Here is a 14,901-nt window from a genome sequence, read left to right as displayed (position 1 = left end):
GGACTAGCTGGAAAAGAACTCCCAGGGCCAAGTACCCTAACTGAGTCCTTTCTATACTGTCTTGGGGCTCCCTACCATGCACAATGTTGAGAAACATCGTTATGGTTTAAGATCCAGAGCATTGGTGCCAGATGTGCCTGGACGTCAGTCCAGCCCTGCTGCCCACCATCATCTGACTTTGGCCATGGTTCTTTGCTTGTAAATGTTTCCTTCATCTGCATGATAACACTTAGGGTGACTATTAGATGTGATAATATAGAGGAAGCATAGAGCTTTGAATAAGTGGAAATGTCACTAGAATTATATCAATGCAGCCAACACACCAGAAAGATGTGTCAGATGAGCAAGTAAGTCACTGAGTGGTACCCAGTTAATTTTTTTTTCTATTACAATTAAAAGTCTTGCCCACAGAATAGGAGGAAAACGGTCCCACTGTTGTGCTTCACATACTTGATGTCAGCCTCACCCTGGGTTTTCTGTGAGTGACAGCTTCCCTTGCCGTCACAACAAGCATTGGCCTTCTACTCTCAACCATTGCTTGAGATCCATGATATTCATGGTATTAACTCAGTTCATCATTTTTTGGTGCCCACCACACGGCAAATAACTATTGATAAGTAGATAAATGGTGCACGTATTTTAGATAATGTCTGCCTTGTGTTTTCTTATCTAAAAGATGGGAACTATTTTCCTCATCCTTATTGCCTAAACATAACTACCAACATCCCTTTCTAAAATGCTACCTGTCCCTGTCACAAACAGGCAACATTAAAGACTCTGAAGAAGAATGCAGACGTAGTTGTTGTATGTGGATCCTCTCTACCTTAGTTTTATGCCCGGGACAGTGCAAATCATCTGCCTTGGTTCTCATCATCAAAGTAGCAGATCTCAAGCTTCCCGAGGAACCCTGTAATCCTTTCCTATTGATGCACTAGATAAAGGACATATCCCAAGAAACTGTGGGACATTGATACCTGCTTTCCTTATCTAATACCACCCCAGAAGTGGTTTCAAATGTTTTTTTCTTCTTGAGGTTTTCACCCCAGTCATCCTTTTCTTTCCCTGGTTGGGAGTCATGCTCTTGAGAATCTTACATGTTTATTCATCTGTTAGCAGAAATCCATGAGCTTCTTGCTATGTGCCTGGCCCTGTGCTAGGCACCGATGCAAGTTTGATGAATGTAATAGACACTGCTTTGTACTTTGTACCATCCTGGTGGAGACAGAGACCCAGACTTCCACGGAACTCACTGCATGTGACTGCAAGAGCAAAGCAGTCAGTTTTTGCCACAGTTTGCTCTGGTTTACATCTATTTGCCAAGTGCTGTGCTGGTACAAACATAAAACACAGACTCAGATCTCAGAAAGCATATAGCCCACGGCTACATGATAAAATAAGCTCGGCTCTGTGCCCATAATGCACAATAAGGACTAATGCTGCAGAGAGGTGATGTTTTCATTCATGAAACATAGATTAGATGAGAGCCTTTGGTATGAGGAAATTGTTTACCCAAACAACAATTTTTACGTAATAATCAATAAGGCTGTTGGATGTTCAGTTCATCAGAGCCATGCCCTCCCACTCCCCTCACATCCGATAGCAAAAGCCATAATACGTCCTGCAGTGTCTTCCTCTGACTGTTCTGTGTAACTCAGAACATCGACAGCCAAAGATGCAAGTCCTTGGAGTGGCAAAGCTTCCTCTGCTTTATAGAGATAAAAATTTGAAAGGTCAGAGAAGTAATTGGGGGCAGGTTCTGTGCAGGTGTGACTGGTGACATGTGAGTGTTGCTGCAGACCCTCTGAGTCCCTTTGTCTGCGTGGACGGGTCTCTGGGTGCAGATGGGCAAGGAGTGTGACAGACAGATGCACACAGGAGATTGTGTAGAATCTGAATGTCTTGTCACAAAGTGAACACCAGTCTTATATAATACAGAAAATAAAGGGGGTAGGAAGTCACAGCAGGCAAAGTACATTGACATTGCCTGACACAAAACAAAGGAATGACTTCAAAGGACTTACAGGAACCAGGTAAATGTTTACAGTAAAGATAAAGCAGTCCTGCCTAGGGTCAGCTTAGTGACAGGTAAGGATTTCACACCCTAGTCACAGTTAGTGCTACTCCTTTGAGCCTTGTGAAAGCTAGCACCAGGGGGTTCTGCTCTAGCAGACCTTCTCATGAATAATGCAATACCACAAACCTCCTATTTCCTAGGCCTTGATAAATTCTTGTATGAGTGTAACTTTTAAGTATCTGGAGAATCTCCATTTGTCAGAAGAATTTACCAACTTGCTTCTAATATGCAATGTAGCCAGTACTGAAGATTTCTACCTCAGTGGGATTCCCTAGCTCTTTCATGGTATTCCCTTGTTTGGGTGAGACTGGCTACTGTCCCAAGTAAACACTCTGCAGACCAGCCCTGAGCTGCTCCGGCTTGGTTCTTTTGTAATGCCTAATTAGTTTCACTGTCTCTACCAAGCTCCTCAGCTTCAAGCATTTTCTAGGACATTGGAACACTGGCGAAGGCATAGCTATGTCAGAATTCAATCTTAAAAGGCACTTATAATAAGATAATACTAAAAGACAGCACGTGGATCCATACACCAGACTAACTCGGGGATAGGGTATGAGTGTACGGGTTATGAGAACGCCAAACTTCCAGGAGGAGTTTCCGTGAATCTCATTGCTTCTTGGCCTGCCAAGCAAACTTCACTGGAGTGTGCATAGCAAGTGTCATTCACACTGTCTATCCTTAGGCGAGCACTGGAAGGCGAGACTATAATGTGAGGGCATGTGAGGGACTGAAGGTGAAGTGGGGCATGAGGGATGTTGGATCAGATACTCCAGGGTTTATACTGATTCATTATTCCTGTGGGAAATACTGAGAGGCTATAGGTCTAATCTGACTTTTCCTGAAAAGTGAATTCACACCCAGGGAACTCAGCCTCTTCTTCCCTTCAAAACTCTCTGATTCTACTCTAAAAACCAGAAAAAGGAGGATACTAGAATATATCTCTTGACCAGAAGGCACAGATTTTCAGGCATCCACTGACCAAACTGGGGGAGGGGTGGGCATGTAGGCAGGACTCTTAGAAACATCTGGGGCAAACGAAATCAAGTAGGCTGTTGTGAAAGGTCATTGCTTTCAACATTCTTTCCTATTAGGAATAAAATCTTTCCTAGGATTGTGGGACAGTGGACCGTGCCACTAGAAAGGAGAACTGGTAACGTTGAAGCAAGTTCAGAACCCTGATAAATCTCATAATTGAGGACAGCAGGTTCTTGTCCTGGAGCATGTGACCATAACAGCTCACTAAGAGAAATGTGACAGCCTATCACATCCCATAAAAACCTGGAGTTCTCCATGCTAATGAGTTATCTAGTGTTTAGCCAATGAGCTTCCCTTCCTGGGCACCCCTTCCTGCAAAAGCTATTTAATCTCTGGCTCACCCTGAGTAAGATGTATGCTTCTTCATCCACCATGAATAAAATGGTTTGGACAAGCAGGGACTGTCTCCATCAAGGATGGGGGAGGGGGTGCTTTGTCGTAAAGAGCCTCTTAGATCTCCTGTAGAAGGCTTCTCTTCCAGCTCCTCTGTACTTTAGCACTCACTTGGAGCCAAGCCAGATTCTGCCCCATCCTAGGCTCAGCACAGGCCCTCAGACTTGTTCTCAACTCCTTGCCTCCTGAGTCATGCCGATGTCCACAGAAGTTTGAGGATCATAGCACCCATCCCAGATCTCCCTGTTTCTTTCCAGGAAAAACATGGACTGGGACCCTTATCCTTGACTGTATTCTGTCTTCATTGAGCAACATTCCAGCAGTGCTCCAGTCCCCAGAGGCAAGGCCTGTGGCCCTTGCGTTTCACCTCCCCAGAGCAGCGTATCACTTGCATTCCGACACCCTAGCAGCAGCGAGGCAGAAATGCAGACCAACTGAGAATGACCAGATCAGAACGGAGTGTTCTACTAACACATTAGAGTAAGCACCTCCAGCATCAGTCACAGAGAGAGCATACATGGATGTGATACCCCAGGCTCCAGTATCCAACCCAGACAGAGAGGCTCAGATGTCTGGCTGTGAAGATCTGCACTGCTCCAAGGTACAATACGGAGATTACAACAATGCTATCACCACATAGCAAACAGCCCACCACCCTGGCCAGCCTCCCTGCCCTTGTACAATGGACACCCCTCTCCCATGTTCAGCATTTGGGTAATGAGGCTGGAGTGAATGAAACAAAATTTATTTCCTCTCGCAGCCCCAGAGTTTGCTGGAGCTTAGTCCCTTAGGATTGCCCTGAGAAGTTCTACCAGTCTACCTGCAATGATCTTAATAAAACCCATACATTTCCTGCCACTGTGACCTCTAAGGGATTACTTTACACTGAGGTAATGGGAGTCGGGTGAGCTGACTTGAAGGTGTTCTAGGGATGATTTGTGGTATTCTACGGTTGCCCCTGTTCAGAAGAACATCAGCTAGCAGATCTGGTACAATGTGAACCGTGTGAGAGTCAACTCTGTGTTCCAAGACTTCATCATTGCAACATCTTGACCTTTAGACAACATAAACAGCTGGTGAGGCTAGAAAACAAAGTCTGACAGTGTAAAATACTCAGAAAAATACTCCCCAAATCTCAGCATAACGTGCTCTGATAAAATGTAGATTTAAGACCTGAGATTCTTGATTGGAATGCTCTCAATGGTCTATATTTTTGTTTCCTCACTAAATTTTATGCCTAATTTTATTCAAACAATAATTCAAATATTAAACATTGACATAGTGTTCAGAAAACATGACTAAAGCTTTTTGATTTTTTTTTCCCTCAAACCAAATGTCAGCTCAAGGGGAAAAAAAAAAGTGCAATGAATTGCTTCACTCTGGCTGTGTCTGGGGAGAGTCCCGTGGGCCAAGGTTCATTTTCAGGTTTCAATATCCAGGGTGGTTCAGGATATTGTCACCTATAAGTGAGTGAGTGTTATCTTATTGGGCCTGGAGTTATTTGTGACTGGTAGTTCCCCTCAGAGTAGCCTCTTCTCAATTGTCCTCCTCCTGAGTCTGTGTCCCATGCAAGCCATCTGGTCTACCAGATCAGCCATCACATCACCCTGGGTCTGAGGCTTTCCCACAGTGATCTGATTCGGGATCTTCAGTGATGCAGTTGCATGCGGTGTGCCTTTTTTTTTTTTTTTTTAACTTTGCTCACATACATTCCTCTTCTGTGTAAAACTTCTAGAACACATGACATGCCTGACTGAGCCGCGCTTCACATTTATTTTCTTATCTCCTCTACTTATGTGTGTCTAGTAAAGTGATTTAAATTTTAGTCCTAAACTATTCCCTTGGAGGCATATGTTTCTTATTTACCAGCTACATTTCTTCAGACACATCAAGGTCAATGTTCTTTTTTAGGTTAACTTTTTGTTTTTCTCTGTCTAAAATATCATGGTGGGCTGCCAAGAATTGAGAACAAAGAAAAGAGCTGAGTTTAAACTTCCCAATTGCACCGTACGGTTCTTATGGAGTAAGAATGTTTAATTTAACTAATTTTAGAATATACATGGCCATATATTTAGTATTGTCTGTGAAAAATTCAATGGTTCATTTCCCACAGGAACCTAAAATATATCTATATCCAAGTTGTTACTGTTTTTATTAAGAGGTCATTTAGAACATTTTTAGAGAGAGATGGGGAAGCTGGTATGGATTATGACATAAGAGAAAGGCTGTGTAGAGTCTGAGACAAAAAAGGTATGTGTGTGTGTATGAGTATGTATAAGTGAGTGTGTGTGTAAATGTATGTATGTGTGTAAGTATGTATATATGTATGTGTGTGTATGTGAGTGTGTATGTGTGTGTGCATGAGTATGTGTGTATAAGTGTATATATGCGTGTGTAAGTATGTGTATGTGAGTGTCAGAGTTGGTTCTTTTTCTACCACATGGGTTCTGGGGATCAACCATAAATAGTCAGGCTTGGGAACAGGTACCCTTAGCATGGGTCATCTCTCAGGCTGGAGCTTGCCAGTTTCTGTGCTGTGAGGACTCATTCTACAGGGCACTGAATAATAAAGCAAGAACACCATTCCAAGTCTCCTTTAGGCAATGGCCATGGAGATCCATAGATCACAATGAAAGGGGGTTCCTGGCAAATACACACAATACACTCTTTGAGGCATGGGCTGACAGCATGGGTGTGGCAAGAACACTGACCCGTTTCCACGTCACAGGTGGATAGTAGTGGCAGACTCCCAGGAGGGTGGCAGTTAAAGTCTGAAAGCATAGCATAGACATTTATAGCCACTTTTAATCCCCGACTCTCATAAATGTTGTTCATAGCTCACATTGAGCAAAATGCACAGTTTAAGAATCAAGAGGCTTGCTCTGCACAATCCGCTGCTTGTCTGGATGTGTCATTATCAACCACATTCAGCCTCACAGAGAAAATCGCATGCCAGATGCTTCACGGTCCCCATGTGGTTCTACTCGATGGCAGCTAGGCAGAGCCAAGTCAGCGTAGGAGAGTGTGTAAGCCGCAAGGCTGGCTTGGCTCTTCTGGGCTTAGACCAGAGTGGTGACTCAGGCAGGCCATTGCCAGGGCACAAGTATCACCCACAGCTCCCTCTCTGGCAGATGCTTCTCTCATCCCTCGCTGCCTCTCTGTTACTTTTTCCTCCATGTTCTCCACCTTCTCATTCTCCTCTCCCCACAGACATTTCTTAGACCTACTCATGTTGGAGATGCTGAGAAGTCGCCATGGCAAAGCAAAGTGTACCCTCTTACTGTGGGAAAATCTTGTGTTCAAGGAAACCACAAAAATGTCCAACAAAGAAAGAAGGGGCGAGTTAAATGTGCTTTAGTTATTCAGTGCAATGCTTCTCAGTGATAAAGACAAGTACTGAGGATACAGTGTGGGGTGAACCTTGAAAATATTAGAAAAAAAAAAGAGACAAGACTGAATATGATTCTTACCTGAAATACCTCTAATAAGTGAATCCACAGTGATAGAAGAAGGTTAGTGCTTTAGATGAAGGGTGGGCACGTGTCAATTAAAGGGAGGGTAGCCTTTTACCTTTTCTCTACTCTCTTGGGCAATACGCATGTTACAAAACTTACCATCTTAACCATAGTTCAGTGCATCAAGTCATTCACCCAATTGTGCAACAAACCTCGAGAACCTTCTTTCTTGCAAAACTGAAAACTCTATCTGGTAACCAGCAACGTTCTGTGTGTTTTCCCCTCGACTCTGATGACTACCATTCTCTTTTCTGTCTCCAGGAGTGATGGACGGTGCCTCTGGATGCTGCCTCATGTAAGTGCAATCTTGTGGTTTTGGTCGTTTGTCTGACTTGTTTCACCTCCTATAATTTCCTTCAGGCTTATCCATGTTGTGATATCCAATATTTTATTTATCCCCTTATCTTTGGTCGGACACTTGGGTTCCCTCTAGCACCTGGTTATTTCTAAGGGTCCTGCCAAGAGTAACAGGGTTCAGACCTCCTTTCAAAACTCTGCTTCTAATTTTTTTTTAGGTGTATATCCAGAAGTGAGGGGTTCATTTGAGGTGAAGAAAACATGCTAAACTTAATTGTGTTGATATTCACACAGCTTTTGATAGAACCCAAACTATTGATTTATACTGTCTGTACGTGATTTGTGTCAATAAAGCCATTGCACACAACACAAACATGTACTCACACAGATACATGCATGCATATATACACACATGCACAGGTACACACAAACATGTACCCACACATACACAAGCCCACATATAGGCTCACATGTAAACACATACCCAGACACACACAGAGATGTGTGTGTGAGCACACACCTAAAACAATGCCAGTGTTCAACCCGTTCTCTAAGGGGATCATGTTACTCAGTGAACAGGGAGAAGCCTGGTGTGCTGAAGGCTGTGGAACCTGGCTTGACTGCATCATTGAACCTAATCATCATGACCTTCACGTTTTCTTTAAGTCTTCAAAAAAGCATCTATGACAACAACTCAGCCTGTGCTTGCTAATGAAGCTACCCAGGCTCATTCACTGGACAAAAAGATGGAACATGACGCTGTGACCCAGAGGAAACCACTTACCAAGATTCTCAAGGGTTCTAAAGCTCTACGAGGCCCTGTAGAGCCCAAAGGTTCACTGTCCCGAAGCTAAGCATCTGCCCATTTGGTCCTAGAAAAGTACTGATGCCTCCTTCCCTTTCACTCTTCCCTTGGTTCCATTTCTTTCTTGAATTGATCCTTCTTGAATCAGTGTTAGAATGGGATTGAGAAGAAAGGGGTAAAGTAATTAATAAATAAAAAGAGGGCTCTGGTGACATACCTCAGTCCTTAAGGGTGCCGGTCACCATACCTGATGACTTGAGTTTCATCTCTCAGACCCACATAGTGAAAGGGGAGAGCCGACTTCTCGCATTGTCCTCTTATGTCCACCTGTGTGTACCCACGTGTAAATAAATGCAATAAAAATAAAGAAATCACCACTTGAAAATCACCCCAGAGCCTATCATCATGCATAAAGTAATATAATAAACTTGTAAATTCTAGTATTAACTGCTTAACAAGGGAGGGACCTCCACTGGCAGCCTTCTACATGAACATACCTTTGAAGTGTCCTCTTCCTTTGTTTTAGCTAAAAATTCTTGAGAAAAATAAACTGAGCATACTCAGAAGTGTTTCTGTCACAGTAACCTTTCAGATGTGTGCTGCATGGCCTTGAGCTAACCATGGCCAGAAAGCATTTGCCATTGTCCTTGAGTTAGAAACTTCAACTGAACATGCTCTGCAATGTATACTTGAGACTGAGCTTGCTCAGGAATGTGCCCCTTGCCCCAAGTGTTTTCCTTTATGAAGAGAAATAGCTTCTCCAGATTCCATACTTTACTTTTGGAATAACTGTGGTATTCTCCATACCTGTGGTAGACATAAGGCTTCCTTCATTTGCTTTCTGGCTGAGTTTCTTTGCGCTGTGAGAACCAAGGAGGCTCCGCTGTACTCTGTTACATTGACAGAAGGTATGCTTCCATGGGTTTCAACATTTGCAATGAAGTTTTTTGATATTTCTTTGGTTCGCTCATTTGGAGGGGAGGAAATGTGAGCACCCTCTGCTGGTCATTTATGATAACGTAAGTGAGCCTCAGAGAAAAGCTGTCTGTTGACTTCCTAGTTTGTGGGAAGGATTCAGCTTGGACAGGCCTCTTTTGAGGCTTTAATGAGGGACCCTGACGACTGAGACAGCAAGCAAGACTCAACTTTAACTCGCACCCCAGTTTGCTTCCCAGGACTTAGCCACGTAACCAAGCGGGTCAAAGCGCCTCAGTTCAAAGTGGTTGTATTTGTACTGTCACAGCTGGCTCCTTCACATTCTCTTTGCACAGGTTCTCCACTCTTGTCAGATAGACAGGTCATTCACATAAAAACTAAACAGAAATGCGAGCTGAGGCCATAAACCAAATGGCTCTAACAGATATTTACAGAACATTTTATCCAAACACAAAAGAATATGTCTTCTTCTCAGCAGCGCATAGAACTTTCTCTGAAATTGACCATGTATTGGAACACAAAGCAAGTCTCAATAGGTTCAAGAAAACTGAAATAATAACTTTCATCCTATCTGACCACCATGGATTAAAGCTGGTGTCTTAGTTAGGGTTTTACTACTTACTGTGAACAGACACCATGACCAAAGCAAGTCTTATAAAGGAAAACATTTAATTGGGGCTGGCTTACAGGTTCAGAGGTTTGGTCCATTATCACAAGGTGGGAGCATGAAAACATCCAGGCAGGCATGGTGCAGGAGGAGCTGAGAGTTCTACATCTTCATCTGGAGGTTGCTAGTAGACTACTCACTTCCAGGCAGCTAGGACTATGGTATTAAACTCTAGCCCACAGTGACACACTTACTCTAACACGGCCAAACGTCCTAAGAGTGCCACTCTCTGACCCAAGCATATACAAACCATCACAGCTGGATATCAACAACAGAAACAATAAGAAGTTTACAAGTTTGTGGTGATGGAATAATTCGTTACTGAATCAGAAATCGAGGGATTTCACTATCAGTGCTGAAATCAATAAAATAGAAACAAAAAACAATAAAAAGCAATACAAAGAATCATTGAAACAAAAAGTTAATTCTTTGAGAAAAATCAATTAAGATTGACAAGCCTTTAGCCAAATTAACTAAAATACAGAAAAGAGAAAGAGAGTGAGAGGATGCAAAATTTACCCAATTAGATAGGAAAGGGGGACACAACACAGACACCAAGGCAGTCCAGAGAACCATAAGGACAAACTTTAAAAACTGTACTCAACCAAACTGGAAAATCTAATAGAAACGGGTAATTTTCTTAATACATACTGTGAATCAAGTTAAATCAATATCAGATAAGTAACTTAAACAGACCTATAACTCCTAGAGAAACAGAAAAAGTCATTAAAAGTCTCTCTCCCTTACCAAAAAAATACCCAGAGATAGATGGTTTTAGTGCAGAATTCTATTAGACTTTCAATGAAGAGTTAACAAAAATACTCCTCAAATTATTCCACAAACTAGAAACAAAAGGTGCATTGTCTAATTTCTTTTGTGAGACCACAATTACTATGATACCTAAACAACATAAAGACCCTACCAAAAAAGTGAATTATGACCACTTTCCCTTATGAACATAGATGCAAAAATTCTCAATAAAGTACTTATAACCCAAATCCAAGAACTTGTCAAAAATATCTGCCATGATCAAGTTCAAGTATGCTTCATCCCAGAGATGCAGGAATGGTTAAACATAACCATAACATAACATTTATCATAGAAATTGATCAATGTAATCTACCACATAAGCAAACTAAAAGACAAGAAATACATGACAACCTCATTTGATGCAGAAAAGGCCTTTGACAAAAATCCAACACCCCCTTCATGATAAAAGTCCTGGAGAGATTATGGATACAGAGACATACCTCAACATATTAAAGACAGTTTATATCAAGTCCACACCCAACGTCAACCTAAATGGAGAGAAACTGAAAGCAATTGAGGAACAATGAAGGTTGTCTATTCTATCCATACCTATTCAATATAGTATCTTAAGTAGTTCGAGCAATAAAAGGCCTGAAGGAGATCAAAAGGATACACAATGGAAAGGAAGAAAGCAAAGCAAGGTATCTTTATCTTCAGATGATATGATAATATGTGTAGGTGTACCAAGAAATTATACAAGAAATTCTTACAGCTGAGAAACACCTTCAGCAAAGTAGATGGATACAAGATTAACTCAAAAAAATTGGTAGCCCTTCTATATAAAATTAATAGACTGAGAAAAAAACCCAGGAAACAATATCCTTCACAACATCTTCAAAACATTATAAAATAACCAAACACATAAACATGTTTATAATAAAAACCTTAAGACATTGAAGAAAGAAAGTGAAGAAGTTATCAAAAGAAAGATCTCGCTGGTGAGATGGCTCAATGGGTAAGAGCACCCGACTGCTCTTCCGAAGGTCCAGAGTTCAAATCCCAGCAACCACATGGTGGCTCACAACCATCCGTAACGAGATCTGGCGCCCTCTTCTGGAGTGTCTGAAGACAGCTACAGTGTACTTACATATAATAAATAAATCTTAAAAAAAAAAATTGCTGGACTTATATGGCCTATTCGGCCATCACTGGAAAGAGAGGCCCATTGGACTTGCAAACTTTATATGCCCCAATATAGGGGAATGCCTGGGCCAAAAGAATGGGAATGGGTGGGTAGGGAAGTGGGGGGGCGCTATGGGGGACTTTTGGGAGAGCATTGGAAATGTAATTGAGGAAAATATGTAATAAAAAATATTAAAAATTAAAAAAAATAAATAAAAAAAAGAGAAGAATATAAAAAAAAAAAAAAAAGAAAGATCTCCCATGCTCATGGACTGGTAGAATTAACATAGTAAAAATGGCCATTCTACCAAAGGCAATTTACAGATTCAATGCAACCTCCATTAAAGTTCTAACACAAGTCTTCACAGACCTTGAAAGGACAATTTTCAACTTTATATGGAAACACAGAAAACCCAGGATAGCTAAAACAATCCTGAATAATAAAAGAGCTTCTAGAGGTATTAACATCCCTGACCTCAGAGTGTACTTCAGAGTTATAACAATAAAAACAGCATGGTAGTGGTATACACACAGAAAACATCTGATTATTGGGATAAAATTGAAAACCTGGACATTAATCTACTCACCTATGGAGACCTGATTTTTTTTTTTATAAAGAAGCCAGAAATATACACTGGAATAAAAGACAGTATCTTCAACAAATGGTGCTGTCAAACTGGATATCTGCATGTAAAGAATTCAAATAGATCCATACTTATGACCCGGCACAAAACTCAACTCCACATGGATCAAAGGCCTCAAAATATACCAGACATACTGAATCTAATAGAAGGAAAAGTGGGGAATAACCTTGAACTCATCGGAACAGGAAAAGACTTCCCAAACAGAACATTTTTAGCACAGGCACTAAGACCAACCGTTAATAAATGGGGCCTCATGAAAATGAAGTTTCTGCAAAGCAAAGGATACTGCTATTTGGACAAAGCATTACCCTACAGAATGGGAAAAGAATATTTTCTCCCCCAACTACACATCCAATTGAGGGCTAATATCCAACATATATAAAGAACCCATCAGCAATAACAAAACAAAAACCTGGATATGAAGAAAACAAAAGGAACCCAGTTTAAAAATGGGGTCTAAAGAGATCTAAACTAATCCTCAAAAGAGAAAACGCAAATGGCCAAGAAACACTTAGCAGATGTTCAACTTCCTTAGTCATCACGGAAATGCAAACTACTTTGAGATTCTATCTTACACCCATTAGAATGCCTAGGATCAATAAAACAAATAACAGCCCAAGCTGGTGAGGTGTGGAGTAAGGAAAACACTTATCCATTGCGGGAGGGAGTGCAAGCTTGTATAGTGCTACCATGGAAATCAGCATGGCAGTTCTTCAGGAAGATCAGAATCTATGTATGTATGCCATTATCTAGCTAGATCACTTTTGGGCATATATCCAAAGGACATTTCATCCTGCCATACAGACACACTTACTCAGCCATATTCATGACTTCTCTACTCATAATAGCTAGAAATAAGAAACAACCTAGATGCCCCTCAAGAAATGAATAGATATAGATAATATAATACATTTATGCGACAGAGTATTACTTAGCTGTTAAAATTGAAATCATGAAATTTGCAGGAAATGAACAGAGCTACCAAAAAAGATGTCCTGAGTGAGGTAACCCACACCCAGAAAGACAAATATGGTGTCCATTTGCTTACATCTGGATATTAGCTGTTAAGTCAATGATATAATTTACAGAACCACAGAAGTTAGATACAGAGCAAAGAACCACGAGGGAGAAGTAGATCTCCCTAGAAAGGTGAAATAGAATACATGGTTATATGGACAGGGTGGGGACTGAAACTGGAGGATCAAGCAGGAAGGGGGAGGGGAGAGGGAGATAAGCGGGTGGGAATGCTGGACAGACAGCTAAAATCAAGGGCCATTTGACTGGCAGAATGGAAACCTAATATAGTAGCAGCTTCCTAAAATATATACATATATGAAAGATGCCTAAATGAAATTGCCAAATAGTGGGGGAAACAGAGCTAGCCCTAAGTGGACAGTTCTGATTGCCAATGAAACTCTAGTACTAGGAATGGGTTATATCTAATTAAGTAATTGGCCAAAGGGTTCCATGGGAACCCCTAAAATAACCCAGGCTCTTGCCAAAGCTATAGGTTGCTCTCCACAAACTGATGGCAAGGCCCTGCTGATGAAGACAACATCCACACAACTCTTTGAACATGGAGAAGTTGAGCTGGTGCCTACCTAGGGTTATCACCCCTTTGGGCTAGTGTTCATGGTGCCAGAATGCTACCAAATTAGAAATGTAAACACCAACCCAGCTGTAAACTCTTCAGTCTACACCGATGTCCTGCCTGGAAGATGTGCTAGTGTAGTGGTGGCACCAATGCTTGTGGGAGTAACCAACCAGTGTCTGATTTGATTTAAGGTTCAATCTGCCAGATAGAACCCATATCCTAGACTGCTTGGGTGACCAAGAACTTGAGACCAGATAGCCCAGGGACCTAGGGGAAAATCAAATGCTACTGTTCTGCTAAATGAATGTAACAACAAAATGACTCCTGATGCCATTCTTCTATACTGATAAATCAGAACCTTGCTCAGATGTCATCAGAGAGCTTCTTCCTACAGCAGATGGGAACAAATACAGAGGCCCACAGCCAGACAATATGCGGCGAGTAAGAGACCTCAAAACATTCAGCCCCAAATGAGATGTCTCCATCAAATCATTGCAGGGCTCAAAGAACACTGCAGAAGAGGAGGTGGAAAGAGTGGAAGAGCCAGAGGGGAGGGATAGAAGACACCAAGGAAACAAGGCCTTCTAAACACAACAGAACTAATGCAGGTATCAGCTCACAGAGACTGAGCAGCATTCGGAATCTGCACAGGTCTGCACCAGCTGAGGTCCTAGATTCATTCGAAAGAAGCAGACATGCATTCCTATCTCCTTCCCAAAAACTATCTCCATCTGATAACCACATGCAAATGAAAATTTAGTTTTCTTCCAGAGAGTCTCTCCGGGGAAACAAACTACTTTTAAGGGTAGACCACATGCCCAGCAGTAAGTGGATGGCCAACCCAAAATAATCACAATAGCATCTTCTTAGGTTCCCTGTCTCATAGTATTTCCTGTCAGGGCTTTTAATTTTTTTATTTTTATTTGTATGCTTTTTTCTTTTACCCTACAGGTCCTTTGCAGATATATTATAGCCTTTGATCTTATGTTTTTATGGGATAAAACTCAGG

This window comes from Mus caroli, unplaced genomic scaffold (genome assembly GCF_978045245.1).
Source record: "Mus caroli unplaced genomic scaffold, Mus_caroli_1 scaffold_14, whole genome shotgun sequence".
NCBI classification, from domain to species: domain Eukaryota; kingdom Metazoa; phylum Chordata; class Mammalia; order Rodentia; family Muridae; genus Mus; species Mus caroli.
The sequence above is the reverse complement of the archived record's forward strand: the minus strand, read 5'-3'. Positions refer to the sequence as shown.